The 25,780-nt window shown below is 37.4% G+C and overlaps 1 long non-coding RNA gene across 1 annotated transcript; it reads right to left on the bottom strand.

Moving 5' to 3' along the window:
* Positions 1 to 2,888: 2,888 nt before the first annotated feature.
* LOC140656369 (uncharacterized) lies at positions 2,889 to 22,112 on the bottom strand. The gene is made up of 3 exons (XR_012044065.1): positions 22,021 to 22,112; positions 16,837 to 16,995; positions 2,889 to 2,904 (listed from the first exon to the last, which is right to left on the bottom strand). It is a non-coding gene; the product is annotated as an uncharacterized lncRNA (long non-coding RNA).
* Positions 22,113 to 25,780: the final 3,668 nt, after the last annotated feature.

The raw sequence follows: 25,780 nt of genomic DNA, 5'->3' as shown, positions 1-25,780 counted from the left end.
CTGTCAAATGTGATCTTAGTGTCATGTCATGAAGATATTTCTTGATATTAAAACTTCACTATGACCTCATATCTCAGCATACTGTATGCTCAAGTGAGGAATGGGAGTACAGTTGCCAAGAAAAAACAAGTTAAATTTGGAAGCAAACAAGGCAAGCCTAATCTGACTAATGCTCTGCTTAACTTTTTCAAATGCAACAGGTTTCAGAGGGAAGAATCTAGGTAAAACATTAAGGGGCATATAGAAGTTAATTTTGTAGCAGAGAAAATTTGTTGTGGTGTTACTCCATAGTGTACTGTACTAAGGGATATCTTCCCTAGCATTGTCAAATGTGGTTTAATGAATGCTTTGACCTGACATGTGAGTTCATTTCTGGGTCTGTGCCTTTTAAACCATGAATGTAACATAAATTGAACTCGTTTTTGTAAATAGGTTTCAAACTGCCATCTAACTTTCTTGGCTTTTGGGTGCGCAACAGCATAGCTCTTACCTGGGCTATGACACTTCCAGATTAAGCTGTTCGTTTGTGCCATGTTGCAGATAATGGATGCTGGTCGCGAGGCGGGGTCATCTACCCATGGTGCTGCAGGTCTGGGACACCACTACCCCTGGCCACCCTTGTCTGCTGCCCCCGGGCTGCAGGCTTTCACTGTTCCGCTGAAGCTTCCCACCATTGAGATTGAGACACATTTGCTGAGTAGTTAAAAAATCTATCCTGGATTGCTTCCTTTTCTGCCATTGTTTCACAATGCATTCAACTAACTTGCAGATAATGTCCAGCCACACAAGCGTGAAACTCACAAAATTTCAAGCATTTGAGTTACAAAGAATTGATGCGAATTAGGGAACCATCCCATAAAGATGCTGTTTGATACTTTTTATTCAGTATTGTTTCAGAAATAAATAAGAATGTGATGTTAAACATTCCAAATATTTCTGCAGCTCAATCCCTTCACCTTTGTGGGGTGTGCACAGAATGCAGTTGTTCATTTCACCAGCTTTGTCAAAAGAAGCTCCTATGCAAGAGTAGGAGCAACATTAGGGATGTTAATCTCTTCAGGCTCCATCTAAAAACAATGGGCTCCTTCAGAGACTGATTTAGACAAATTTTTATGCTATGGATTCGCAGTTTATAAATTGCACTTGTTCTTTAAATCAGTCTCTGGAGAAGCCTTTCTGTCTGTTGGTTATAGAAAGACAAGTACAGTAACTGTTTTGCAGACTATTCCGATCCAGGACTTTTTAATACAACTTTGAATTGAAGATGTCTTTCATCTTGCCCAATGTAATAATATTGAGTTGTCTGACTGCCATTTGGAAAAAAGGACTGCATTGAGTGTAACTCTGATTCTTTTAACCTATTCACTTACTGCTTAAGCCTTCAGCAATCCACTTCCACTTTTGTATGTACCAGCTCACTATCAGTTATCCCGTGACATTCTTCCACTAATAATTGCCAACAGATAAGGTCAGATATTCCTCTCACAGTGGTTATATATTGGGACAATGCCATTTAACTGTTGAAGTTAAGGCAGTTGACTGACAAATTCCTATTTTTGTGTGAAGAAATCCATCAAAACCTTAAAAGACAAATAAAAAGTCCCAGTTGCTGCATTAAGGAGATTTATTTACTATAGTGCAGGTAGGAGTGATGTAATTACAGATAAATTACTCAAAAGAGATTTTCTGTTTGGTTTTTTTTTTCTTTTAATAGAAGGCCACAGGAACAATGAAGAACTGAATACAGATGGCATAAGGCTGACAGTAGTAGTCGGTCAATCAATCCATACAGCCTGCTTGAAATGCAAAATTACTTTTAACATTCAGTATCTGTATTCAGTCACTGTTGTGACTAGTTTAGAATTCTGTGAGGAGTCAGAGGCTTTGCGTGGATATCACAACCTTCTCATCCACACAGGGTTCATCTGCAGCTTGTTATGTTTGGACTGATTTCCCTGAATATCTGTTCAGTTCTAAGTATCTCCAAATGCAGTGATCAAGCCTGCTTACCCCAGGTTCATGTTCTGCCTTTAACCTTTGTGACCAAGTTAAAGAAACTAAAACCAGAAAAGGTAGTTTGTTCATACTTGATAGAACATTGGAGTTTCTCAAGGATTTATTAATGACAGATTCAACTAGGAGGGCATTCGTTTTCACAGAACTTCTGCAGTTGTAAGTAACGCAAGCTTGATTTAATGTAGCTGCCCACTCTATACACCACTTCTTGTTTGTACAGTTAATTTCATAGTAGACTCTCTGCCTTGCCTAGTTCATGCTTTTCCTCATTAGCTGCTTGATGCACCAGAACATAGTATTAGAAATGGACACTGTTAAAAGCTTGCTATGGCAGGTAATGAAGGATATCAATTTATGTTATAAATTAATGCATGTCATGGCATGTATGCAAATTCTCTGAAGTCAGTAATCTCAATAAATCAATCTTAGGACCTATTGGAACTGTTGCCTATACTTTGACCTGGAAAAGATTCAAAGCATTCAATCTTAGGAATGCTGGGAATGACAAGTTTAATACAATGACAGGTACATGCAAAAATACTCTGAGCCCAAGTTTTGTTTTTTATCACTTTGAAATTTACTCCTCATGTATTAACCCTTCACACAGGGCACAGTTTAATACTTAGCATATGTATTCATAGGGTAAAAAAAAGAAAGTAAATCCTTCCATTTCATGAGTGAAGGAACATAGAATCTAAGAATTCTTATAACTGTACTTGGAACAAGTCCATGGGGGCATCCAGAAGTACATGAAAAAGCAGTCCAAGTCATTTTGCTTCAAGTCTTGATACTATCTCAGTAGCATTGATGCTATCTAGATAAGCCTTGATTTTTCTTCAGCAAGTGGTAGGAGCAAGAAACTGTATATTAACCTCTGGCCCAGAGAATCTGAATAGGAAAGAAACAGGAATTAACATAGGGTCAGATTGCTCATTAAGTAAATAGCTTGCTTGTGATTTTGAATGAATAAATGTATTTATTACTTAGCAACACAGGAATATTTGGATGTATTTGCAGAATATTTTTGTTGTATGTTATTCAATGAAAGTATATTGTCAGACAAGGAGGTAATGAAACTCAGGGTATGTTTACATCTTACCTTGCCTACTGTTGCACAGTAGGCTAGCCTGCACTGAGCTTTGTGCTGCTGCTACTTTAAATGAACCAATTGAAAGATGGTTTTGAAATGTCTACACTAGTTTAACTACATGAATGGTCCCATTGGACACACTCCAGGCATCTGCTATTGGCTACTGTTAGACACAGGATGTGGGGTTATATGCTTTGGTTTGATATGGCACAGCTGTAAGCTATTGCCAGGCATGAGTGAGGCACCTTAAGTTTAAAAAGAAACAAAAGAAAGACTGTCTGTGTTTAAATTCTAAAAGTTCTTTCAGCTACTGGCAAAACTTGTGTTCCACCACACTGCAGGAGTACTAGAGTTGAGTGAAGAAGAAAGTAGTATTGTTCATAGATTCTGTATAGTAGGAAACATTGGGGGATTAATCAACCCCCAAAGGTTTCATATGAGCTTTCTAAGTTTTAAAAAGCCTGAAAGCTTTCTCTACAGAACAACACAAGTGAGTCCATTCTTGGAGTGGGAGCAGCAAATGCTGTCAGGTTTTTCTGTTGTCCTTACAGATTTGGACATTTGGGTATTTCTTCTGCAACAGTGACCCATGTGCAGCCTTTGACACCTCTTCAAGAGCTGCTGTACAATGAAGTATTTGCCCTATATTTATAAAATTCAGGAAAACTGAGACATTTTTGTCAATTCTTTGCACTTAAGTGGCTTGGCAAGTTAAATGAGGTATTTAGGGAGCGGATACTTGTGGCTATCAGTGGCTTCTTTTACAACACAACCGCCAGCTCAATATCAGTCAAGTGACTTTTCTGACCCTCTGACAGTGTGGGCCCCAGCAAGCACTTTGTGGTTCTTTCATGCACGAGAATACGCATGTATAATGGTAGTGAATGGTTGCTCTGTGTCTGAAATAATATAATGCTCATGGAGAACTGAGCTATCACCTCTTCTATCTTTTTTTGAAGGAAAAAAAAAACAACAACACTCAAACCTGTTGTGTGTACATGGTAAATTATTTTTCAAACACACATGTGCTACTTTTTTTTTTTTCCAAATGGCTATATAATGCCACCAACAAGGTATTCAATACATTGTAGGAAAATGTTTAGCTAGCAGGTTGCTTCTGCTGAAGGCCTAATAAAACCATGTTAAGCTCATTAGCTGAGTCTTTTATTAATGTTTTGTGCTTTTGTCTGGAGGCTAATCTAGAGGAAGGAAAGTGAGAGGAAAAATTAAAGATTTGAGCCTACTGCAGTTATGGTAGACATATGATTTACAGCTTACAGCTGTTGGCCACAGGAGAACATGTAGCTATTGAAGTTTTTCCAGACAAATACTTCTTTTAACAGATCTTTTTTTTGCCATAAAATCACCTTTGGATCAAAAACTCTACAGCTTGGAAGAACTTCTCCTTGATTAAAACAGGATGCTGCTTCACATTCTTGTTAGATGTGATGTTCCTTTGGAGCTGGTGTACCTGAAAGCCAGATCTAATTATTTCACACTTTTTTTTTTTGTAACATCATATTGAAGTCCTACCAAAAGATTCTGTGGGTGAAGAATCCTGGTTACCAGCATCTGCAGTGTAAGCTGACCTGCACATGGGCTGGGGCAATGGGGGCTTAGTGTCCTTACTTAAGAGTGGTTTAGGTTACTATCATAGTCATTAGTTTTAATTCCCTCTGATAGGTCTTTTGACTTACAGCTAACTTTCTGTTTGAATTATTCATTCACTCAAATAGATTCTAAGTCAAAAAGATATTTTCAGAAATTCTCTTCAGTGTGGGTAACATTCATCAAGACTGTTCTCAACCGGCCATTGACTCTAGTGCTCACTTGAAAAATTTGTTTTCATTTGACTCTGGTAGTTTTCTGTATGAAGTGACTGTGCTTTATCTAACAACTTTCAATCAAAACTTTTTTTTTCTGAAAAGGCGCATGTAACTGATTTTTTTTGTAATAAAATTTTATGTAGGACATTTATATAAAGTATGCTGTGTTTGTAATATTTTTAAAGCATAAGGTATGCAATCAAATATGCAGGATGCAGCTGACTTTGAATTATGCTTGTTTGCAGATGATTGATGATGGGATGAAACCTGAAGCCTCAAATCACAAACTATTTTTTCTCAGCCTGCTCCTGCACTAGCCATGTTTCTGAGAAACTTCACCCTCTATTTGAGTAACAGTGTCTAGCGAGTATAAGAATATACTCAGGAATGCTTGTTTTAAAGAAGGGCAACATTGGATGACTAAGAATGCAAGTTAGGCAGAAAGAATTGGCTGTGCTTATCTTTTCTTTAGGTGTAGATGAAGCTTATATTAATGGATTATTATGTACCAGGAACTGTGTAACCTAAACCAGTATTTTATCAAATCTTATGTGTATTCTTAAAAGAATTGGTTGTTAAAATAGTTAATGAAATGATTGGGGGGAGGTGTCAAACTGAGATGATGGGCCCTTTTCCTTGCTATCAGTATGTCCTCCTTTAACAATAAAGCATAGTGTATTCACTGAAGGGCAGAAACTGATCATTTGATTTCAGGAAACTAAAACCGTCCACATTGAGTTGTCAGCTGTATCCTACTGAAGTTGGTATCTGCCTGCATAGGCCTGTGACAGGGTTCTTTAAGCATGTTGTGAGATAGATGTGAAAAGACATACAGGATGACCTGAAGGCAGAATGAGAACTAAAACATCTAGGTTTGGCAAAGTTCTTGTCAAGATAAATTGTTTCTAATCCTTAGAACTACAGCAGTTAAAAGTGCTTATGTTCCATGTCACGTGTGGCCATATTAATTCATCGGCCATATCTATTCATGTAACAGAATGAGTTGCTGTGGTATTAGAGGAAGTGTATCTTAATACTTCAGAATATGCATTTAGTTCTGTGTGTTCTTCATCCATATACTTGTTTTGAGGCCTTGAGCAAGTCATTTAATTTGTGCATCTCCTGTAAGCAGAATAAAACAGTTTTCCCTAAAGTTGTCGCTATCTTCTGAAGACATATTCAAACATTAGTGTTTCTTTTTTGGCTATCTTGAATTTGTCTATCTTCAGCAAGAGGCCAAGAGCCAGTGAGTTTTTTGGCATTGATAAACACCTGACGCACCTAAACAATGTTAGCCAAGTTCCCATCTCTGTTCAAGTAACCTTGAATGATAAGCAGCAATTGCTTCCTAAATACAACACTTCAGAGCATTTAGTCACAGCAGGCAAATTAGCATTGTCTTTGTGCATCTGATAATTTTGATGATAAACCAAGTGGGAAGAGAGGGTGTATCCTAGATCATTCCTGAGAATCTTCTGCTAAGAGTGATATCTGAGACATGTTTGATTATCGTGTATCATGGGGGAATATGAGAAAAAGTGGTAAAGCCATAGATGTATTCTGCCACAACTGGAAACAAGAATATAACTGGGAAAAGCTCATGTTTTGCATTACCCCATAATGTGATTTCTCCTTGATCTCATGAATTGTTGTAGCTTCCAAGTAGTATGTAATTAGAAAGCATGTGGACCTCCATGTGGTATAATTGAAAAATAAGTTTAGAAAAATAAATCACTAACAGCAGCTTTTTTTTAGCTGTTGCTTTGAAATTCTCTAATTGGATTATTAGCAGATGATGCCATTTCTATTGTGTTGCCTCACAGCAGTCTTTACTGAAAAAGGAAGAAAAAAGTACTCTTTATGCTTAATTAGAGGACTGTTTCATCTGGAAAATGTTGCCTTTAGTAATCTGCCCAATAGCTATTGTCAAATAGTGGTAGATGAGATAATTTCACTGATTCATAGATCTTTCCTAGAGAATATGTTTCCAGTGAAAAGTAAAACTGTTACCTTGCTGTATTTTTCCCTGTGGTAAGTAAGAGGCACCACTGAGAAATGATGCCTCTCTAAAATATATTTGTGCTGAAGACCCTTTGACTTATACCTCTAGAAGTTGAAATGTAACATTAATTTTCTTTGGGTTTGGTGTAAATGTATTGTCACAATGTGGTTTATGTAACTTACCTTAAATTTTTCCTTTTATCTACTTTACTAACAGGTGAAAGTACTCTCAGTTGGAACATAAGCTGTGTGCCACATTCTGTCAGTAAATAGCTTAAACAATTTCTGTTCTAATTTCTGTGGAGGTAAAAGTTCTGCTTGTAACTATTTAATTAGTTATCTTGTCTAGTTGATGAATCTTCCCGAATGCTATATAACTAATCATTTGTTGTTTGGGTATAAATAATTAATCCTAGCAAGTGGAGCATAACTTTGCAACAAGACTTGGGATGTATCCTCAGGTGGAGAAGAACTTGGTTTTAGTATGATGGGAGCAAATAAGCAAAATTTAGTCCTGAAGTAGTTGAGTTAACTTTAAAGTGGGTGTGAATACACTGTTTACTGATCAACTTCCACTTACTTTGCCCTATGACGCCTGATTTTTTTTTTTTACTTTTAAGTGGGTCTATTAAGTCTATTTTTACTATAAATGTTTAGGTTCTAAGATTCCTGTTAAAGACAGATGAGTTGTCCTGGTTTCAGCTGAGATAGAGTTAATTTTCCTTATAGTGGCTGGTATGGGGCTATGTTTTGGATTTGTGCTGAAAACAGTGTTGATAATACAGAGATGTTTTAGTTGTTGCTGCACTAGTCAAGGACTTTTCAGCTTCCCATGCTCTTCCAGGTGCCCAAGAAGCTGGGAGGGGACACAGCCAGGATAGTTGATCCAAACTGACCAAAGGGCTATTCCACACCACATGATGTCATGCTCAGTATATAAAGCTGGGGAAGAAGAAGGAAGGGGGGGACATTTGGAGTGATGGCGTTTGTCTTCCCAAGTAACCATTATGTGTGATGGAGCCCTGCTTTCCTGGAGATGGCTGAACACCTGCCTGCCCATGGGAAGTAGTGAAGGAATTCCTTGCTTTGCTTTGCTTGTGTGCGTGGCTTTTGCTTTACCTATTAAACTGTCTTTATCTCAAACCCTCGAGTTTTCTTACTTTTGCTCTTCCAATTCTCTCCCCCATCCCACCAGGGGGGAGTGAGCGAGCGGCTGCATGGTGCTTAGTTCCCGGCTGGGGCTAAACCACGACATGAGTTTATCTGTCAACTTTGGGAGGAAAATTGTCCTGTTGTGGTTTAACCTGGCAGGCAGCTAAACACCACACAGCTGTTCGCTCACCCCCCTGCAGTGGGATGGGGGAGAGAATTGGAAAAAAAAAAAGGTAAAACTCATGGGTTGAGATTAAGACAATTTAATAGGACAGAAAAGGAAGGGAAAATAATAATAATGATAAAAGAATATACAAAACAAGTTATGTACAATGCAATTGCCCACCACCAGCTGACCGATGCCCAGCCAGTTCCTGAGCAGCAAACCCCCGGCCAGCTTTTCCCCTAGTTTATATAGTGAACATGATGTCATATGGTATGGGATATCCCTTTGGTCAGTTGGGGTCAGCTGTCCCAGCCGTGTCCCCTCCCAACTTCTAGTGCACCCCCAGCCTACTTGCTGGTAGGGTGGTGTGAGAAGCAGAAAAGGCCTTGACTCTGTGTAAGCACTGCTCAGCAGTAACGAAAACATCAGTGTGTTATCAACATTATTCTCATCCTAAATCCAAAACACAGCACTATACCAGCTACTAGAAAGAAAATTAACTCTATCCCAGCCAAAACCAGGACACCTGTCATTGGATGAACTTGTGTTGTAGAATGCCACATTTATGAAAAAGTTCATTAAAATTTCCCCAGTGATGCAGGAGACTACTGTAACTAAGATTTACAAGAGTAGCAAGGACACACAGCTGCTGCTTCAGTGGCACAAGAAGAGCAGACTTCAAGTCTCCCCATTTCTAGAACTGTCAACATAAATTTTTTAAATGTTAAGGTCTCTAACAGTAAAAATTGCTAGCTGAGTGTTTGTTAATGTATGTGGATGGAACTTTTGGAGTCTTGACAACATTTAGCAATTTACTATCTGTCTTGTCTAAACCATAGCAGGATTTATACATTTTGTTTGCCTCTACCAGCATTGATGCACATGCAGTGTGCCATTATTTCACTACAAAGGTTGTTGTAACTCCTCTTGCCAGTTAAAAAATATCTTGGAAAACAAATGCAGCTTTTAGACAGTTCTGCTATAGTTGTTGCTTACTAATTTGGGGAATTTTTTGACACACCTATTCCCAGAAGGGAATGATTTAAGCTTTTCATGTTAAGGATTTGACCTGTTTAGATTATATTTGCTCACCAAATTGGCCACCAAAACTGTTAGACAGTAAATGCAAATACTTGCACAAATTGGTATTTCTCAAATCTAACCACTTGTACCAATTGCCAAATGGATACAGTGTGTACAATGGGTTACTAAGTATTATACACTGGATCAGATGCACATAAACCGCCATGCAGTGTTTGAATTTTCTGTAATGGACAGGAAAGACATCTTTAAATCAACTATTTCATTTTCATATCACTTACATAGATGTATTGTGCAATGAAAAAGGTAACATTTCACATTGCAGTTGTTTACTGAAGTAATAAGAACATCTGTGGTAAAGCTGGAGAGGAAGAGTTGTAGTACAGTTAACCTTAATAGAAACATATCAAGCAGCTTGCCATTTGTGGTATTGACCAATAAATAATCTCTTTTAGGCTTTGTTAGAACTTCCTAACCTCTCTGTCTGTGAAGAGTCTCAACAGGAAATGTAATGATTCCTTTTCCTCTAATGGCTCTCCTGTGGACCATGGAGTTCCAATGTCAGTGATTAAATGGTAATCACTATCTATATGCTGGTTTTTACTTTAGAAAGGTACTGCTGTCATGTAACTTTTCTGGTTTGCCTTCTACAGTGAGATCTTGCAGCAAGAGCTATACTTACTCATAAAGTTTCATACATCCTGTCTTCAAAAGTAGTGGAATGATGGGCCTGATCTATACAGCATATGCACTTTTCTGAATCTCTTGAGTAAAAATTTTTTAGCAATAATGCCAAACATGGGACAAAATAGTGTTCTGAATGATCAAGGTTAAGTAATGAAATGCCACATGAATTTACCTAAACAAAGCAGCTGGACTTAGGAGTTGGAAACCAAAGATTTAGAACTCAGATAAAAAAGTAGTTTACGTTGTTGTACATTTGTGAGTTTTTATTGTTTGGAATTATCTTGGAGTTATCTTAGTTTTATGGTGTTATCTGGTCACTTCTGAAGGATACATTTATATTTCTGTTTTGGACAGCTGTAGTAGTGACATCATTGCTGCAGCATGTGTTTACAGAAATTGTTAAGCTTGAAACCTATTATGAGGTTTTTATGTCTTGGTTAACTATGTCTGGTTTTAGATTTCAATGTATGCAGTGGGCTCTCTAGGGGTGATGCTGCTTGAAGCTACAAAACTGGCTGTGTCTATATTGAATCCATATTGTTGATACTGATGGTTTGGAATGTTCCCTGATGTAATTGGTTAGGTAAGCAAAGTAAAAGGAAATCATGAACTTGAGTTAAATTTGTCTGTATATACTGGAGTTGCTTAATGTGTTTCTTCTAGAGGGGTGCAAAGAAGAGCCTGCATGAAAACCAGAATTGTTCTAGTAGATGTTAAACTGAATGCCACTCCAGTTGTGCTTGTATAACCCTGCCCACCAATGCTTGTGTACACTGACATCCTATTGAGTGACTTTTTGCTGTCCTCAAGAATCCACTCTATGCAACAGAAGTAAACTGAAAATGTACAGAACATACTCAGATTTTCTTTCAGGACCTGGTCAAACACTTGTCAAAAGAACTTGATGGCTGAAGCCCTAAAGAGAAAAGCAGCCTCTCCTAGGTAGATATAGGGGATGGGTGGTAGAAGGAAGGGATATGAACATCTGGTGGGAAGAAAGGATAAGAATGGAAGAGAGCAAAGGGCAGGCTCACGGCATAGGTAATTCACATATGCCCTGTCATGCATGAGGCCCGGGCTGGGACTCAAGAAGTTGTCTGTGCAGATTGCTGTACAAAGAAATCTGAGAATTATAAACAGAGGGGAAACGGATATTTTTTATCGTGTTTGATTTTGCCCTGGTGTTTTCCTTTTTGATGATGTGCGGTTTATTAAATCAATTAACTTCTCAATTGCAATTAGGGAAATTCACTCAGAATCATGTATTTTACATCAACTTTCCCACACTTCAAGGTGGGGGCTTTGCTGATGTTTGACAGCCTGTAAAATTTGAAAACTAGACCCTCTTGCTGTCAAATTTAGGCTGAAGTTTGGGTTGTAATAATATTTTTGTAATGAGAATACAATTAGAATTTTAGTAAATCCTAAATCTCACATGGACTTCTGGAACTCTGGCTGTTACTGGTAGAAAAGCAAACCTCTTCTACAGCCTGATTCTTTTACTGAAGCTGTGTATTTCAGTAAATAGTTAAACTTGGTTGATCAAGAACTAGTCAAGAAAGTCAGGGCCCTCAGGGCACCAACAGGCTTTAATGGTCCTGACCAGCCTCACCTGGGACCCACACATAACCCTGCCCATGTGCCCAGGCACCTCAGCTAAGCTCAGCCTGGGGCCTTCAATTCCTGCCTAAGCTTTATCATAAGAGTGATATATATCATATCATCTCTGGCACTGCCTCCTGGAGGGACCTCAGCCCTATTCTGTAGGTAGCTTATCTCCTGCATGGACCCCCTGGCCATAGACTGTAGCCTCATCTCCAGCTCCGTCTCTGACCCTATCTCCTTTTGCTTCTGCCTGGGCTCCCTGGGTAGACAGTGGCTCCAGGTCATACTTGTTGTGCGGCAGGTTCTGCTGCATTGTTTTTGACAGTAAGACTTTACGCCTGTGTGTTGGGAATATTTTAAAGGAGTGGCAAGGAAATGTTGAAAAGAGGAATTTAATTTTTTCTGGCTGGTTCATCAAACTTAATCGTCCCAGAACTGAACACCTTAACAAATTTGTGTTCATGTGATATATGGTCTATGATTAAGTTGACAAAAGTCAAGTTCCTGGTACATGCAGCAACTGCTTTTGCTGCAATATGTGCAAAGTGGCCTTCCAATTTCATTAAAGGGTTAAGAAGTGGTACCAAAGCTTGCTTAACACTATGTGTAGCTAATCACTAGGACTGAAGACTAGCCTAAAACCTTTTCAGTGAGTATCACTGATAATGTGTGACTGAGTTGAAATAAACTTCTCAGTATTTCAAGTTCTTAACCAGTTGTGTGTACTGATGTAAATATATGTGTGTTCTTGGATCTGCAACATTAGTTACCACTGGATGAGGGATTTCTATTCATTTCTTAACAGCCACTGCAGTAGAAAAAAAATTCCTAGGAGAAGCATAACAGGGGTATAAGTTTCTTATATCTTTATGCTACCAAAAGCCTTACTATGTACAATTTTTTGCATAAGTACTGGTGCTGGCGTCTTATTTCACTCTGGCAGTAACTTGAACAGGAGAACAATGTTAAACTGATACAATGGTGAATGGTTTGCCAGGGTATCTATGTCAGACCTTAGCTAGTGGGTATCTAGTCTCAGCCACTTCCTTTTGTTACTAGAATAAAATTTTCAAGTGCTCATTTTCTTCTTTATTGCTGGATTAAAACATAACTTCTAAAAGTTCAAAAAAATCCTTGATCCTTTATAGCGGCTGGCATGGAGCTCATCCTAAATCTCCCAAAGTTGTTCCATTGACTCCACTTTCTGTGGTGGTGTCTGTGCTGGTTCAGGACCAGCTTAGTTTCCTGGACTAGAGTAAATATAGCTAAATCAGAACATCATTACCCAGGCTGGCCCTAGTACTGGTACGAAGGGTAGCCAAATAGTGCACAATGATGCCTTAAGCTATTATTTTTGCATAGCTCTTCCTGTGCCATGTAGATGTACCAGTTCATGTGAATCTTCATTCTAGAATCATTAAACATGTTTTCTAAGGATACAACAATCCTGATTTTTACCCAAGAGGACTAGCTGTCTATTCTTGACAGTTCACTACATTATTTCCAGGATCCTTTACGGAGTCTGATACAGATCTAGTAAAGATCTTAAAGGGTTGAACTCTTTTCACCTAGGGGCTTTCAATTATTTAAGTCCTTAATTGGATGGATTTTTTTCAAGCTATCCAAACTATTAAGAGCTGAAAGGTGAATCATAGACAAACTGCAATTTCTAAGACAAAGACAGGTAAAGATATGGATATGTGCCTGAATGGAAAATTCTACTGAAAGCTTATCTTCTGCCTTCTCTTCTATGAAATTCTGCCAGTAACTTAAACAATGAAAGCTTTTCTTCCAGCAATGAAGTCACAATACTATCCTCCGGCAAAAACTACCTCTTCCAGGCTCTGAAAGCAATACTCAATAGTATGCTGGTAAGTTACTAAAAAGCTGGCATTGCAAAATTAAAGTGTAATAACTGATCAAGCAGTTTACCACATCCTGAACCAAATAAAAATGTTCATGTCAGCTGTTTCTGTAGCTGGCTCATTTACAAGCATGTGCAATCATGGAGAAGGGGTTAGAGCAGAAAAACTTGAAGGCAATATCACTAGCACTTATCTTGTTTATCACTGTTCATCTGGTATATTTGTATGGGTTACCAAACAAGTAGCTGTATTTTAAAGGAAAACTTATTTGCATTCTTATTGCTTAAGTAATTTGTGGTGGTGCATCACCAAATATCCCTATGCTTGCCATGCAATTCTGTGCTTCTATGTTAATTTTCACAGATGGATCTCTTTTTATTTAAGTGAAATTCAGGGCAAATGGCATAGTGATTAACAACTCAGAGATTGTGCTGCTGTTGTATTTAACAAGTTTTATTTGCCAGTAGCCCAAATCAAAATGTTAGAGCACCTGTAATTGTTGAAAGGAGATGTTTAGCATTTCTGGCAAGTTCTACTTTTCTTTTTTTCAGAGCGTATCCTTGCTTCCTGATCACTTTGTGATGTGATCAATTCCCATGGGACTGGAACAATTCTTGTGTAGTAGGCGAAAGCCAATCTGGAGACAACAGGTTCTCATGTGCATCTGAACTTTTGTTTTAAGGCAAGGCCTGATAGATAGCAATACTTATGCTTTTGAAGCTTTATCTTCCTTAATCAAAATCAGGCAAGATCAAAATCTATTTTTCAGTGCCAGAGATGCACGGACTGGCAGATGTCTCTCAATCCTCTAGGGGCCTGGGTGGGTTTTTTTGTTTTGTTTTGTTTTCTTTCACAGACTCTTTAATCATAGCAAGTGTGACTGGGGTCTCAAACTCATAATACAGAAGTGTTCCAATGCTTATGAATTTTTAAGATCTTATCCATCTTATGAAAATGTAATTAGGTCTGCCAACTCCTGAATTTTCCTTCCTTCAAGTTTTCTTTACTGTTAGTGTGGGGTCCAAAGCCATTTGCCTGTATGTGTCTGTGGAATGATCCTTTCATCAGAGTTGGTAGGTCCTAGTTGTTAAGTTTCATGAGACTGAAGCCTTGACCATATGCAAAATTAATGCCATACTTATGGGAAGGACAGTGATATAAAGCAGAGATTGTAAGGAGCAGTATAGAGCCTGGAAAGGTAGCCTCGACATAGTAGAGTGAGGAAAAAATGAAGATAAAAATAACAAGATCATATAAAAGGATAGCATGAATTTTATTAACATCATAACAGATCCTTCACTCTAGAACTGTACTAAGAATTTATGATCAGTTCTTCAATTTCTGTTCCAAACTGGGCACACCCAAGAAATAGTGTCAAAAACACTGCATGTACCACAATGCAATTACTTTAAAAAACAGCAACAACAAAAAAACAGCATCTTCTAATCATGTTTGTTCACAGCAAGCTTTTTGTTTTGTATTCCATGTTTCAGGAGTGGATTTGTGCATGGAGAAAGTATTTACGAATAGGCAACTGGGTGAGAAAATAATTCTGTGCATTATAGCTGTCTTTAAGTCTGGAAAGTTTTGCTAGCATCACCAGAACTTTACAGACAGATTGTTCAGCAAAATTTAAAGATTAACATAGTCCCTCTAAGACTTCTTTTTCCCCAGCTCTCCTGTTTCAGGCTATGCAGTAGATACCTGCAGTTGTTTTGCAAATAGTAAACACTGTGACGGAACTATAGCCTCTTTTCATCTGTTGTTTAGTATCTGTATAGTAAGTTTAAAATCTTGCTAGTATCTAACCTACCAGTCTTGAAAAGGTTAGAAAGTTCTGCTACTATATACAGCTGTCATAACAGGTGCAGTTCAGTATCATGATGACTGGATGAATTCTGTAAGAAAGAGGTTAATATAAATTGAAATTATTAAGGCTTACTGTTAACACTTTCAGCTACAGTCTTGTTGTGTTGTTAAGAATCCATAATTTGAACACTGTAAGAATATATTGTCAGAAACAGCAGATTATTCAGAAATGAGGGAAAGAAAATGAGGACACATTTTTATTTCCACTGGATACTATCAAATAGGAATTATTGATATAATATATGACACCACTATGATTAATGCTTATTACACTGTTCTTAAATTTCCTTGCAAATCAGAAGGAAAATTTTGTCCTTCTGTTAGGACTAACGAGAGAACCACCAATTCTTGTAGAACTTAAGAAAAGTGTGTTAACATTATTGTCTTTTAAAGATGTGATGGCACTACAGAAGTCCTCTCTTTCAACTTGACATGTTCCATGTTCCCTCTGTAGTCCACCAGTTATCCTTATTTTATTTGTATTCAGAAAACTGGTGGTGGGGAGAAGCTAACTTTTTGCTTGAAAAAGGGTGGAAATGCTAAAAATGGTTGGTTTGATTAATGTCTTGCTTCCATTCAAAATCTCTTCAACTTCATACCATCTTTCCCCCTGTTCTCCCTAGGTGTGTCCTGCAGGCAAGGTAACCCATTGCCACAAAAGCTTGTTATGGGTCTTTAAGCAGAATAAACTGGAGCCTGATCAGTGAGGGTAAGGCTGCTGCCTACAATTATTTGAGGGGAAGAGGGAAGAGCTATATAAATTCTACATCACATGGATATAAACTATCTGTAGATTAATTTTGGCTTAAAATTATGAGAAGATTTTGACTAGACCATTCTCTGACCATTTTCCTGTAAGACTGTTGTGAAGCCAGACATGGGATGAATGGGTTTATGAAATGTAGTTATATGATCTGTTGGTCATCTGCAATCTCAGGAAAATGACTCATTGCATAAAGAAAAAGGACTGAATTTCATTTAAACTCAGTTTTGTGGCTAGTTGCTTCACAATGTTTGTTTTACATAACCTTCCTTTGGCTCTATTGGTCAGTTTCTAAGCTTGCTCTGATATTTCGAAGGTTTTTCCCTAATTCTGCCAACTTTTCCTGCACTGGATATACGTATAAAAGGAGTTTTGCAGCTGGAATACTGCTGAGTCATGACAAAAACTTGGCTTATATTAAATGGATTGCACTCTTCTTCTTGCAGCATGTCTACACTGTACTCTCAGCACTGAGGAGGAGCAGGGTGAAGCAGTGGCTGTATGTGCTGAGTTTTCTGTATCAGTCAAATGATTCAAACTAAATTGCTTTGTTACAATTAGTAGGGTTACTTTGATATGAAACTAAGCCATATTTATAAATTGTCATACTCCTGAATTAAATTACTTTATCCAGACATTTTGTTAAACATAGGCTGATGCATCATCTTCAACCCTTCTCTCATAAAGAGATAAACTTCTTATTTAAAGGTGAAAGTTATCATGGGTGATGGGGAGCAGTGCTTATAGCCTCTTACCTTACATCTTGCTGACCTTGATAACCTGAGCTTTCCTCTTATCTTGGCACACTGGTGTGAATGTCATTCAAATGTAATTTTGGTCTAAAACTGGAAAGCCACCAAGAAATCTTTGCAAACATTAATCTTGTTCATCTGCGGCTTCTGAAGGTAGAGCTGCTTTATAAATAAAAATGAAGTTGATTGACTGAAATGTAATCAATACATAAAGATGTTCAGTTGAACTTGGTAAATTAATAGTCATTAGTTTAAGTTTAAGGAAGGATGGGGGTAAGGTACTAGCAATGTCCTTTGGTGATATCCGAGCAAATAGTCCTGTACATACTTGAATGATCAAGGCAAACATTCCTCTGAAGAAGCAGAGAGTAAATTTTTTGTGTTGTGTTTGGGTTTTTTAATCTTAGAGATTAGTCCCATTACAGCCAAATTCATCCCAACATTAGGTACTTGTATCACTGACTCCTCTCACTTTACATTAGTATGTGTCTTTGCTTTTAAGATCTTATTGATATGACACTTGTTTGGTTTTGGTTTTGTTTTTTTGTTGTTTTTTTTTTTTAATTAAAGTTCAGTAATAATAAGAACCTGAAACCAGCTGCCACACTGGTCAAGTCTTACCTAACAAGTTCTAATATAAATGTGAGAGTGGGAAACAGGGCTCACATGTACCTACAAACATCACCACTAACTCATCTGTAAATGGTAATCCATAAACTTATCACTTACCAAAAGAAAAGTAAGCCTTTCAGGTTTTTTTAAGCGGCCTACATGTCAGCTTTGCTGTCAATGCATCATTCTCTCACTTCCTTGATCCCCTTGCTTTGTGCTACTATGTCTGGAAAAATTTGCTCATGTCACAATGAAAGGCATGCTACATGTATTTGCTACACCTATGAAATGCTAATGCTATGATGTGAATGATGTGCTGTGACTTCTCTCCAAAATCTCTTGTCCTTAAAGGATAGTACTGGTGTTATGAGATAATAAGTATCAATGTTGTAAAAAGTGTCAATAATGTACAAGCTACTTAGGCTGCAAGGTGAACTTGTCACAACAAACTTCCTACTTCTCCATAGCTATTTGATATGCACTGGCTAATAGTTCACAGTCAATGCCTTTGGAATAATAGAACATGTAGGCAGGTATGTTTGAGGGCAGTTCCTACCTGCTTGGATATATGTTAACCTTGTGTGACAACACTGATTTCATAATAAGTGTCAGTTTATTTGACATTGCATTACTACCAACTCAAGAAATACGTTTTCCAAAATAATTGAGCTGGCATAAAGCCTGTCATCTTTACTGTGCAGAACTTGTTGACAATGAACAGAATTTTAAACAAAGCATGGACTATCTCAGATCAGGATCTGCAAGAAAATGTTTTTGACAGTTACCCTTTATCAAAGATGTTTTTTGCCAAATACCAATTAAATGGGACAATAGATATTACTTAATATACTATATTAGATCTCAATTTTTAATGTGAAGTGCTAAGCTCATTTTGTCATTTATTCTAGTTACCATCTGCAAATCTGTATCTAGAAAATAATCATAGAAGTTAATGTACACATTTAACTGGGCTCTGTGGAGGGTTTTGACTTGGATCAATGTTATCTAATATACCAAAGTATGTTCCCTTAAACTGCCATATGTTTTACTTCCCAGTTCATAGGCAAACTTGAGATAGAGTTAATAGCTAATTGATTTAGTTCTACTCTTCTATTAACTTTAATTTTTAACCACCTGGCTCCCCACTGTCTCCCTCCTCCACCAAAAAGAGAAAGTGTTCTGCTTTTAACTTCTTGTTGATTGTTTCCAGGAGAGGAGGATTGATCCCAAATTATTTGTAAACATGACTTAATCAAGGGTTGAACTTGTGTAAGGACAAAACAAAACTTAGGGCATAGTGTTCCAACTGCACTGCTAAGAGGGCTTTAATTCAGAAAAATGTTTTCCTTTAATCTTTCTTGCATCAACATGTGTCCCATTCTTCATCCCATCATTTTTTTAACCCTGATATACACTTAGATGCCATATACTAAGTAGTTAATATGTTTAAGTTCTGATGAAAGGAAATTGTGCATTAAACAATTTGGTTTGGCAAGAGTGTGTGCCAAAAGTAGGCCCTCCCTTGATGTGTCAATGCAGAAATAAACATAGGAGGGAGGAAAAATGCTGGAGAAACAAATACAAATACAGATTGGACATAGCAACACTATAAGTTTACAAATAGTTTCTATTAAGCAAACATTAAGACTGGAAACTTAAACAAACATGAAGTTCCTCAGACACATGAAAGCCCTCACTAGTAAGCCTTAAAATAAAACAGAAGATAGGAAACTGAAGTGATGAGGTGATTGTTTCTCTTCCCAATTTGCTTTCTTGAAGGCCTTAATACACACGAGAGTTCTTCACATTGCAACGGCAGCTTCAGGGATCCCATTTGGCCCGTGCTGATAATCTTCCTGGGTCAACCAGCCACGAAGAAACCTTTTGCTTTGTGGAATACTTGGAGGACATATGTTTTGGCTGGCTGCTTCATATCACATGACTGTGCTTGCAATCAAGGTTTGTGCCCTGTTACATACATGGCTTCCTGAAACTTACTTTTATGTATCTAGTAGGAGTGTCTGGTCATATAAAGAGAAATAGCTTCCAGAAAATATAATGTCTTGAGTTACATCAGGCTGTTGGTCACCAGAACAATTAATATGCCTGTAGAAATCTTGGAGCAGGAGGTTGGCAGTGAGCTGATCACTTAATAATCTGCAGCGAGCCAAGCTGAACCGTAGTCTGAATGGGCTTGTCTACTTTATGCTTCACAATTTTCAAGTTTATGGAGAATTCTCTTCAGAACTATGGAGCCTTTTTCTGGCACAGGCTATAGCAGAAAACAATGCTTCTTACCATCACTCATCTCGGGTTATAATGTACTAAGTACAAGGTATCAGGGCAGCTGACCAGATGAACTCTTAATAGAAGTCTGTGCTACTTAGGTCAAAACCAAATGTAAGAAGTGAAATTTTGTGCTTTGTTTTCCATACTGCAGCAGAGTTGAAAAGCTGTTTTTTTGTTCACTAACTTTACTTTTCCAGGTCTTTGATTCCGTGCATATAGAGCTTTTTTTGATCAGTAAGAACTGAGTTGTAAATAAATCTGAATACCAATTCTAGTCCTTCAAGTGCTTACTAATTCACCATCCATTAATATAAACTATGTGAAAAACACAGAAACAACCCATAATTTAAGCACTACAGATATATGGATTATATCAATAACTATAAGGTAGGTAGTCTATAGGATCAACAAGTTTATTTCCTTGTTTATTGGATTAAATCTCTTTCAAGAACTAGAAAGAAAATTTCATTGGTGAACCAATGATGAAATTAAAGTTATCCTACAGTAGATACAGCTCTTCAATTCTGAGTTCTGTGAGGGTACTCTCTTGTATAGTGTTAGGAAATGTTTTGGGTTTTTTTTGTTTGAAGTATAGTAACTTCATCTTTGATAAGGATTAGCAACTCTGGCTGAAAAAATGGTCATAAAATGCACCTGATAGTATTATGTTGGATGATCCCGATATTCCAGTAATTGATTTGTACTGAAAGCTGGTCAAATATTCTTGTATTTAATGAATAAATAAATAAATAAAATTATGTTCCTCTTCCTTTAGTTAACCCTTCTGACTGGGACTACTTGAATTTTGATCTGTGGCTTTACTGGAGTTGCTGGAATTGAAAGACTGAGAATCAGATCTCTTAGGGAAAACTGTGGGCCTTTGTGGTTTGGGTTAAAACTTAAATGTGAAACTAGTTTAGTCTGAAGATACAGAATGAATGCAAATGAAAAGAAACCTGTTAAAAAAAACAGTTATGAAAACCACAATGATGTCAGATCAGAATCACTGGATATTTGAGTATTGAAATTAATCTTGCATTTAATGAAGCAGTTAGGGCTAGTGATGATCCTGGTTTTTGTGATGTGTGTGTAACAATTTGACATAAATTGGCAACTGCTGGGGTTTTATGGAGCAGTGTACTATGTCTTAGTCAATGTAGACTATCAGAAGACTTGGTCCTGCAGTGGTGACAGCGCTCTGGCATGTGCTCAGCACTTGAATTCTTTGCTTCTTTCTTTACAGTTCTCCATTCAGTGGGGAACAGAACTCTTACCTTCTGTGTTATTACCAATGAAAACAATTAAAAGAATATTACTAAGCAAGTCAAAGGAAAGACAAGCAAGTTTTCAAGAAAACAAATGATCTGTTTTCTCCACAGAAAGATATAGTGCTGTAACTTGATGCCAGAGAGATGTAAACCTCAGTTTGCCAAATTAATATCCTAAAATTTACCATGTTGTGACCTATAGAATGGGTATTTCAAGTGACACCAACTTTTCCATTTTTGAACACCAAATTACTGTAAAAAATTGAATCTTAGAAGATAAAGTGCTAATTACAAATGTTAAGACCAAAAAAAAAAATCAGAAGCCTGGCTTCTGTCTGTACACTGCTTGTGCAATGATGTAACAAGACTGACTTAGATTTAGTTCACTCAAGTTAGAGAAAAACCTTATGCAAAGAGTTGGTTTATATTTCTCAAATGCTTTGAACAGTTCTTTAACCTGTATTCCAACAAGTGTGGCTGCAGCATGTTACCTTCTTTAGAGCCTGTCGGAGTTCAAAGGAGTGTCTGGACAATGCTCTTAGTCAAATGGTTTAGTTTTAGGTAGTCCTGCAAGGAGCAGGGAGTTGGACTTGATGATCCTTATGGGTCCCTTCCAACTTGAGATATTCTATGATTCTATCCATGAGAGCTTGTCTCTTTTCTCTTGCAGATTATTTTTTACTAACTGATTGCAGATGTCTAGTAGGGATTTCTTCACCTCAGTGGTTTGAGAAATTGATAGAATTGACGCTGTTTCTTCCCTGGGGCCAGCAGTGTTGGGGGGGAGGGAGAGTGGAAAAGAGTTTTGCCTTTTGTCCTACATATCTGTTACTAAGATAGCATTTAAGCCACCACTCATTTATGCTCTTGAGAGGAATGTCTAAGATGTTCTCACCTGTATTGCTTCTAGGGCAATTACATGTTTAGGAAATGAAATAGGTTGTTTGGCTAATTTAGATGCATGGCTCCTTGGGTTACTTCTCTTTGAAAGCAACTGCTGGCTTAGGTACTCTCTTACCTGGGAAATATTGGTGAAATTCTTGTCTTGCTTTCCATAGTGTCTGTACAACATGCCAGGAATTACAACAACAGGAACTTCATCCATGTAAAGAGTCCTGTACATGTACCAAAAAAATCTTAATTGAGCTGGTTTTATCCTGCACAAGAGGGAAACTGTGGTACTCTATGTCCTTATACGCATTCATATATAACACACCAAAAGCTGTTAGTGTGCCTCTTTCCCTGAAGTAAACTGAATTCAAATGCTTCAATTAGGAGACTGTAACTCTAAGAGTGGAGCCCTCAAGGAATCTGAGGGAGAGTGACTTGCCTTCTGGGAGGTGCTGTATCAACAGAAGAGATGTGAGATCAACAGGAAGAACTGGTGCAGAAAAGGGCCCCAAGGATGGATCAAGCAACCTGTAAATGTACCTTGAGCAAAGCTTTCCAGTGTGACCTTCCATCCCCACCCTTCCACCACTTCTCACTGCCAAAAATAAAAGATCTTTCTGGTTCAAGGTTTCATTAGAAGTGGTTTGGAACTATAAACAAAGATTGCCCTTTTTGATTTCTGCTGTGTTGAGGGAAATACACTACTGTGCTATAATTATAAAGAAAAAGGATGGCATGAAAGATGCCAGACTCCATTATCTTCCTAGTTGGAACAATGTGTAGGCCCCACAGTTTTTGGCTCACTGGGTTGAAAGTGAGATGACTCATATAAAATCTTAGCCTTAGGAATCTTGTTCATTCTGATAATTGGTAATTTAATTAACTCAAATCTTTGAAAATTAATGAAAAGCAAACAGAAATTTATTTGATTTACCACTTCTGTTAAGTGACTGTAATTGAGTAGAAGCAAGCTTAGTCAGTTCCATTGCAAGATGAAACAAGTTGGCTTGTGCTTTCAGAAAAGGTGGTCATTTACAGTAATGATGAGAATCTATTAGCATAATAACAGTCCAAAATTTATCCAGTGATGATAGTAAGAGGAAGAAATAATACACCTGTTAGAGCAACTGCTTTCTTTTTTTAATCTGTGTATATCTCATGGCTACAATGGGGCTTTTAGAGCAGCTAACGTAGCTATTAACCTAAAAACTGTTAACAACTGACCAGGCAGATTTTCCAGCTATGGTTGAATGGATATTCCCATAACTGAAATCTCCAACATGCTGGTTGTTGACTTACTGAATTCCCAGGAATTTTCGGTTTCTGGTGAAACTAGTAGTGGTAGAGGGAGGTATGAGGTTTTGGATATGGAAGGATGTGTTTGAATTACTTCAGTCACCAAATTAAATGCAAGTTACATAGAGGTCTTCCTTTTTGTTTTATTTTGAAAGCTGCTGTATTGAATGTTCTTGATGCTTCACTATACTTCTACACCTACAGATTTAGCTTTTAACTATGGAAAGAAAGAGCTATGAACATTGTGCCTTAAGTTTGATAGATTGATTTAAAATACTCAAGAATCATTGTTTGGAAGACTGAAGTGCATGCTTTTCCATAAGTATCAAGCATAACTAAATCTAGACAGATGATGTCACAGACAGATAGTAGTTGGATAATTGAAATCATCATACTGGCTCCAGTAGTTGCTTTTTACCTAAGAATTGGCTGTTGACTGATCTTACCATGAGATTATTTTTTTAAAAACCCACACCTTTTTAACCTCTATTAAGCATTTAAGTACATTGAACACACAGCAAGTCTGTGCATATCTCAAGGTGTTAAAATGTACTTTGTGGGAAGTCTGCTTCACCTCCCCTCCCCCCCCCAAAAAAAAAAAAAAAAAAAAAGAAAAGGAAACAAAGAGGGGAAATCCTTTTAGCAGTGGTAGAAGACAGAGGGTAAAACCCACATAATGTATGGGAAAGGAGCAGAGAAAGCCATTTATTCTCATAGGAGTAATACAGTATCATCTATTCTAATGGCCTTTGCTGCTACTTCTGTTACTTAGTTTGCACCAATAGAAAAATACAAGTTAGACACACTGGGCTTAAAACATAGGAAGCTATCTTTGTGTCTTCTGCTCTGCAGTTGAGGTATGTACATATTACAGTAGGTAAAATATTATATCTCTTAAATGAATTATACTTTAATTCCATTAGCTCTTCTTTAGCTATTAATGTAAGAGAGGAAGTATACCTGCCCTAATGCTGAGTCAGAGAACTGCACAAATAATGTGGATTTTTAAAGAATTAGTTGCAGTTGTTTCTTATGAGGTCTTAGTCCCTGCAAACTATACATCAGTCATCACTTAGGTTAGTTTCACAAATACCAAAATGTTACCTCTTGTATGGATCCATCGACTACAGCATTGCCAGAATGCTAATATTGAGAATTCATTTGCAGAAGTGTTAGAAACAGTCACTGGCTTCAGTGTCTCATGTTTTAGCAAGCTCTGCTCTTCAAGATAAACAGTTCTTTTTCATTTTTACTGTTTATCTTGTTTGGATACACAATAAGCTAGGACTTGGACAAAAAATTGCTGTACTAGATATTGGCTGAGCACAATTTTCTCCTTTTGTTTTCTGTGCCCCTAGTTACACTATTACCAAGATTAATTTGTATTTATTGAACCCCAGTGCAAGCACTGATAGAGACTTCTTTTTTTTTCCTCCAAACATCAGTTACACTGATATAGATGCTGCAGATAAGAATATGAGCTGGTGAAAAACAGTGAACTACAAGGTAATGCAAAAACTCTTTCTGTGTTTACTATGGAGAGTTCATGACTATTTTGCAGTGTTATTATCAGTGCTCATCATTTTCCATGCTAAGAAACCGAGGTTTTTCAGATAAATAAAATGACTATAGTGGTTATTTTCTTTGGCTTTGATACATTGACTTCAGAGGTTGTGTGTAGCTTTCAGAGTGGTGGGATGGACACATGTTGCATTGTCAGAAACGTATTTTCTGAGAATTCTTTCTGAGCTCACAGTCTTTTTGGGGAAGGGGGACACATTCTTTCATCTGAAAGGTCAAAGTGGATAAAAATGTATACCTCACAATTCAATTGGAGTTAGGGTGCGTTGTAACATAGGGTCATCCTTCAGTCCCCTTAGCCCCCCTGAGTTACTTGTCCAAGGTATGTGGAGTGCTTGCTTTGTTCTCAGTTTCTATGAACTACAAGAATGGAAATAAAATGCTTACATTCTCCTTAGGATAGTCATTTATAGCTTGATGATCAGGAACATCACAGGAGAGGAGTGTTTTTATGTCATAGTAAAACTCTTCAACAACAGTAAAGATGGAGCTTTTAACTGCTCGAATTTGAGTATAGGCTGAGTAAGTTTGGTAGAGTTAAGTCAAATGGACAGAAAAATACATAGGAACTAGTAACTCTACGGAACTTACTGGTTTTAATGTCCTCTGGTATTGCTACCCTCCCCCTGCTCTTAGTGAAGGAGTCCAAAAATAATTCTTACCAAGTCTGGGGGACAGTATGCTTCATAACATTAGTGGATCATTGCACTTATTGCAGTTAATTCATGGCTATATACACAATTTATTTATAATAGTTTAACATTGAAAAAGTTCGGTTATGAAGCCTTATTCCCAGAAGTCTGAAATTCCTTCAATGATTCTTGGAATACTCTTGGTGAAATAAATCTGTATTAGCTCCAAAAATAGAGACATGGATCCAATTGGCCACAGTGCTCTGAATGCTGAGCACTTAGTTATCAGTCTTTACTGCTGTTTAGAGTAGCTGAATATTTAGAATTCATTTTGGGAGACTTGAGTTGACTGATTTTCTCTCAGAAAATCAAAAGATT

The sequence above is a fragment of the Ciconia boyciana genome, chromosome 9 (assembly GCF_034638445.1).
Source record: "Ciconia boyciana chromosome 9, ASM3463844v1, whole genome shotgun sequence".
NCBI lineage: Eukaryota > Metazoa > Chordata > Aves > Ciconiiformes > Ciconiidae > Ciconia > Ciconia boyciana.
The sequence above is the reverse complement of the archived record's forward strand: the minus strand, read 5'-3'. Positions and strand labels throughout refer to the sequence as shown.